Genomic DNA, 6370 nt, shown 5'->3' with positions numbered 1-6370 from the left:
TCCCTACCTCAAAATGAACACATGGAAAGCTCATAGCAGTGTTCATTTGTGCCTTTGAACACTCCCACAGCAAATCACCCCACCCTAGAAACAGCCACACCTTTACACTAGGATACCTCTCCCCAGCCCTTTCTGGACTCGCTCCCCAGCTGTGTCACACCTCTCTGAACTAGGGATTAACCCCTGTTGAGTCTGAGATCCCTCGGCCCTGCTCTGGATCTGCACCCACAGCTGTTGGGGTTTCCTAAGATGTCAAGATGAGAGCCTGGCACAGCACATTCCCACCTCTATGCTCCTAGCAGTGAAGACCCCAGGTCAAACAACACCCTGCCACCTGGCATTTGCCACACATCATTGCCCCAACCCAGGATTGACTGTGTCTTAGCTCTCAGCAAGGGACCACTGGACCAACAATGGCATTAAACAGTCCCCACATGTGCCATCCTGGCTTCATCTCAGTATCACACTAGTGGTCCTTGTACAACTGTCCAGCCCAGAAGCAGCTGCATCTCAGTGACCAGTGACATCCCTCTGCAATCAGTCTCTATGTCTGACCCCAGAAGAGGCTTTAGCCCAGCCCTAAAGAAGACATCCCTATCCAAACAACCTCTGTCTCCCACCCCAGAAGTACTTGAACCTTAGCACTCAATGAAAGCACCATGTATAAGCAGCTCCTGCCACCCACCTCAGTGGCAACTGTATCTCAGTGATGTGCAAGGGAAGCCTATCTAACTTGTCAAGGGAGTATATCCATCTCTTCTGCCCCACCCCAGAGGCAGCTGCCTCTCAGCATAGAGTGAGGAATTGTCCACCTGGTGCAGGTTAACTGTGCTGAGGGATTGTTAAGGGTTATTATCAGCTACGGAAGAAACAGCCAGTGTGGGCAAGGGGATGAATTAGAGGCACAGGAAAGGATTCTCCTTCGTCATCCTACCCACTGTCAGTTCTGATGGCTCTGCCCCCTCGCACAACTGATAGGAGACCGCAAAGCCTTAGTGGGGTGAGCGGGGGAGGGTTGGAAGAGGAGGAATCGTCCAGTTCAGTGGATGAAATGAAAGTTCACCAACAATATTCAGTTCAGGGTGACTGAAAGGGAATGTGAAGGAAGGATCTGCCAAATGAAAAAAACAATCCTTTGACTTAACCTAATATTTTTCATTTCATTTTCAATCTATTTAAGCCTTTTATTTAGCCTCTGCTGTTTAAATTTAGGTCAATTTTTAAGCAATTTTGAAACCAAAAAAGCTTTGTTTTGAAAAATGCTCCAATAAATGTTCCAGCATTTCCAAAGCAAAAACCCATTTCATATTAAAAACGCTGAAGTGAAATGGTCAGGTATTTTCCCAGATCCCCCTAATTTACCTGTATTAAATCTAAATCCACAAAGCTCTATTTTTCAGCACATTTACTTAAAGGTAGGGGGGAATGACTCAGTTCTGGATACTACTTCCAGTGAATGGAAAAGGCAGGAACTGGGACTCTTGGATTTCCTCCTCATTGGAGGAGGAAGGACTTCTTCAGCTCTGAATCTTTATTTCTAATGGGGCTCGAGCAGGGTGGACCAAAAGCTGAACCTGCCCTGGAGACCCCTCATTGGTCTCCTCCCATTTTGCTCAGTTCTCTCCTACTCCCTAACACAGCTCAGGGAGCAGAGCAGTGGAAGAGGATTGAGCAGGTAGCTGGGGTGAGATCCCAGATAGGAATTGGGAATTATATCAGGACTAGCCGATTGCCCATCAAGAATGACGGCAGGGGGCAGCAGAGACAGAGGCCTGTGTCCAGCCCCACCCACACTTCGGGTCTAGCCCTGCTGCCCTGTCCCCCCACCCCATCCCCCTTTGGGTCCAGGGCTGTTTCCCCCCTCCCCTCCCCACCACTTCGGGTTCAGGCCCGTTCCCCCCCTGCCCCTGCCCCTGCCCCTCTCCCTCTCCCTCTCCCCCCACTTCGGGTCTGGGCCCATTCCATCCCTTCCCCCGCCGCTCCCAGTCCAGACCCATTCCCCTCTTCGCCCCACTTGAGATCCGCCTGGCCCTTGTCCACCTGCCTCCCCTGCCCACTCCCCTCTCTCCCTTTCCCGGCTGTTGGTGGGGCCCGGTGGTGGCAGTAGTGGGGCGCCATCACCATGCCCCTACCCCCTCTACCTCCCTCTCCCTCCCTGCCAGCTTTTGTCGAGGCCTGGCAGCAGCAGGGCAGTGGTGGCAATTCAGGATTTAGTCTCCAGCCTGTTGGGGGAAGTGAGTTTGAATCCCACTGCTGTTCTATGTTTAACAACTCTAATGAACGGTGCATATAATAATTAGCAACTTGCTGCTATCAAGGAAAGAACAACTGTGCTTAAACACAAGGGGGAGCGGTTGGACAAGACTAGGGAGCATTGCGTTCATCTAGGGAGCTTAACACACCCACGCTTAACATGCTAAGTTGCCACATGGGGACATAGTCAAACTATCTGTTTTGTGTTGCATGAACAGGAGCACAGTACAATAGTGCCTCCTTTTTTTTCTTCAGCAATCCCTCGCAGCCAAGGATGATTGTCTTCCATGATTGCCCTTTCTGTGTGTCCAAAGATGGCTGATGAGGCCTATCCAGGATTGACAGACTCTACCGCAGCTCAGACAGGTGTTTCCATGTGCCACGGTAGTATCACTCTGCCCCCGAAGTGCCTCTGCTAACCCAGCCCAGGGCTCTCCCCCTGCCACAGCCAGTTCTGCCAATTCTCCTCAGTCCTGGTTTATAACCCACTGCCATGCCAGTGGTGGGCTTCACCTAAACTAGTTCTTGTCAATGCCTTAAAATCCTGGTCTGCTTCCCTTTACTATCCCAGATTTGGGCTTCTTCCATTTTCATCTTTCTTGTACTCCTTGAGCCAGACTCACCACCCTTGGCTATCCTAGCTCTGTTCCTGCCCACCCACACCCCACAAACCTCTCTGCCAGTGCTTCTGAACCCTGACCCCCAGCCTCCCTGCTAGCCTGGCACTGGGCCCACACCTACACACATGAAACAATAGGATGGAAGAACCAAAGGAAAAGAACCTGGGATTCACACCAGGCCTGTGTATCTGTGGACTCCTTGGTCAAAGGAATTGGCAGGTCTGTCCCCAGTGAGGATGTGGAGAGTAAAAAATGTATGCAGCGGGGTAGGAGCAAGGATATAAGATGTGGACAAATGGCTGAAAAGGAGCAATGCAGAACTTCCATCTAGATAATTGCTTCTACAGTATTCCCATTGGGAGGCATCAAGGATGCCTATGCCCAGCTGCAGAAGGCACTCAAAAAGCTGTGTAGTCTTCAGATGAATTCTTCCATTCCTTAAAAAAGGAGGGAGAAGGTATAATATAGTAATGAACTCACGGAGTGACATAGTGAGGAAGGCTTGGGAAGTTCAACCACTGGGAGGCTTTCCTGGAGAGAGGCCCTCTCCTGACTACCAGATTCCCCCTGAGAAACTGAGTAAACAGTCACACTCCCAACCTGAGTAGGGATCCCTTCACAGGCCACAGTTATCGGTGCCAGGAGGTTTCCCCTCAGATTCACCCTTTTCCTGCTGGCCTTGGCAGACACAGCAATGAGGAGACTCCAGGAGTCCCAGGCCTGAGCTGTACCAAGGGGTGACTGCACTAGAAGTCTGCAGAGCTAATTGGCACTGGGCTCCAGGGGCTGCTTCTTTGGGACTCTGCTTCAGGGTCACTGCCAAAGTGGGGTTCCTCTGGTCCGGAAGGAGAGAAGAGCTCTGGCAGGCACTCTCCAGACCTGGGTTTTGGTCTTGAGAGTGAAGCAGAAGAGGGTTTTCATTGTCTGTGCTCATGAGAGGTCTCAGGGCCCTGCTGAAGGAGAGGGATGTTCACCTGACAAAGCCAGACACTGCTGCTGAGCCAGGGCTGCAGGGCTGACGGGCCTGAGGTAGTGAATTGTGAGGGCTGGGGCAAGGACAGAGGCTTGTGGGATCAGTGGAGGATGGGCTGGATGGATGGGGAAGGCTAAAATAAAGCCATAGGACAAGCAACCTGCAGTGAGGACAGCCTGAGCTCCTGCTCTGGACAATATGGCAGGGGCCAGCCTGTAATGGGGACTCCTGGAGCTGGAAGAATAATCCCATCCTGCCAGCTCCTATGTCTGAATCCAGGAGCTCAGTGACCCTTCCCAAGCCACTGTGGTATCAGGCACCACAGCCATAAGAAAACACCTCTTCCCATACAAAGTGATGACTGCCATCTCGCAGGAGCTCCAGGGAGGAGAAAGGGAAAAAGCAGCTCCTTCCACCTGGACCACAAGAGGATTCTCCTGGTACAAACCCCTTCCCTGCTGGTGTTAAATCCCTCAGCATTTAACAACAGTGAAACCTATGAAAGGGGGGGCATCTCTTGTGATTACGGGGCTGGGTGAACTGCTGCCTTCATCCTGGTCTCCCTGATTGTTGCCCTTCTGGTCTCAGGCCTCCTGCCTCTCTCTCTGCTGGGGTGAAATCCCACAATCTTCCCACCTGCAGATTGTGCCTCCTGGACTGTAGCCTCTATGGACTCACCACATAAACCCTCACCCAAGTAGTGGGTAAGTGCTGCAGTTTGAGCTAAGCAGGGAGCAGTGACCAGACAACATTGACGCCGCATGGGGGTGCACGCGGGTGCATGTTCACTCCCTGAGATTGGCAGTGCACCCCCTGAAAGAAGTGCTGCCACCATTGCCCGTGACGCCTGTGGCTGGTCGCCGCTCGTCACCCCCCTCCCCTCACCACCGACACCATCGGCGGCATCTGTGGGCAGTCGCTACTGGCCTCTGGCCGCCACCAACACTGCGGGTAATCGCTGACCACCAGTCAGTGCTCACCAGCCCCCACCCCCACTGCCAACACCGCTGTGGCTGCCTTCAAGAGCTCCCCACTCACCACTGCCATGCCCCCACCACCGCCGCCTGCAGGCGGTCGCTGTGCCCCACCCCCCAGCCTCCAGGGGCATTCATTATTCATGCCAGACAGGTTTCTTTAACCAAAGTCACATTTATTGTCATTGTGGCCCCATCCTGTCTCATTGCACTATGGGGACATTTGAGTCTGCAAATCACACTTCTGCAGACTCACATTTGAGTCTCCAGATCAATAACACGGGCTGATTGTTGACCCCAAAGCTCCCTCTCCTATTATACTGGCCCTTCCATCAACTGCAGGTTTCCCTCACTTTACGCAGATTCTGTATGTGCCAATTCACTCTTATGCAATGATCCTTTTTATACCACAAATTTGTTATATGCGAGATAAATTCACTCTTATGCAAGTGGTGTGGTGGAAGCCTGCAGTCAGCTGCTTTGTGCAGTGCACTATGGGAGTGACACACACTGAAATATAGTCCCCTGTGTGGATCTGTGCTCCTTGCTCGTTGTCTGCGACACGTGTTTCCATAGTTGCCATCCCCATTATGATAGTGCCCTGTGCTTGTGTGTACTGTCTGCTGTTGGTGAGTACCAAAATTGTCTTGTAAAAGTGGTAGAAATGGGTCTGGGGGTCAGTACAGTCAAGGTCTTGAAACATATCCCTATTTGTTACATTGTAAAGCGGGTTCCCTTTATGCAAATTCGAATTATGCACCGTTTTCCACGAACACATGCACAGCATAAAGCGAGGGGAACCTGTAATGATGGAGTTCCATCTTGAAATAGTCCAGGTTCTTTGCTTTACTTGGGCTTTACTTGGGCTTAGATAAAACATTACAAAACTTAACTCATCTCTGAGTTAAAACTCCTCTTCTATTTCCCCATCTGGTCTTGTTCCAACTTAGTCTGCAGTTTTCGGACCTCATCGCAGTATTCTTTGAGCCTCAAAAGCTCTGCTCCCTCCCTAACTCATCTCAAAGACATCTTGGGAGAGAGCAACTTTGTCCATCTTGTCCTCTGCTCTTTTCAGATAATCACCCTTCTCTTGTCAAGAGAAGGTCTCCGTTCCCTTGACCATCTTTATGGCACTTCTTTTGACTTGGAAGTTTTTTCTGTTTTGAACTGTGGTGGTTAGATATTCACACAGTGCCTTGCATTGGGTCTTAGCAATGTCCTGCATAATGGTACCAGAACCCCCTGGTCTCTACTGAACACATGCCACCCAGGACACACGAGTTGCACCTTAGACTTTTGCACAGCTGCAGCACATTGGCAGCTCATGGTCCTTCTGCCATAACAACAGAGCTAGGTCCTGTTTTCTCTCAGTTGTCCCCGGGTTATGTACCCATCTCAGAAGCAAACTCTGTGCCCTTGGTCCCTAAGTACGTGACACGATTCCCTGAGGACACCTGTAGTTCCCAAGAAGGGTTCCCCGCTAAAAAAAGCTAAACACAATGGGACTACACACAATCCTTGAGGAACATTGCCGGTAACTGTTTCTCCAG

Source organism: Alligator sinensis, unplaced genomic scaffold (genome assembly GCF_000455745.1).
Source record: "Alligator sinensis unplaced genomic scaffold, ASM45574v1 scaffold1097_1, whole genome shotgun sequence".
Lineage (NCBI taxonomy): Eukaryota > Metazoa > Chordata > Crocodylia > Alligatoridae > Alligator > Alligator sinensis.
This window is presented reverse-complemented; position numbering follows the sequence as displayed.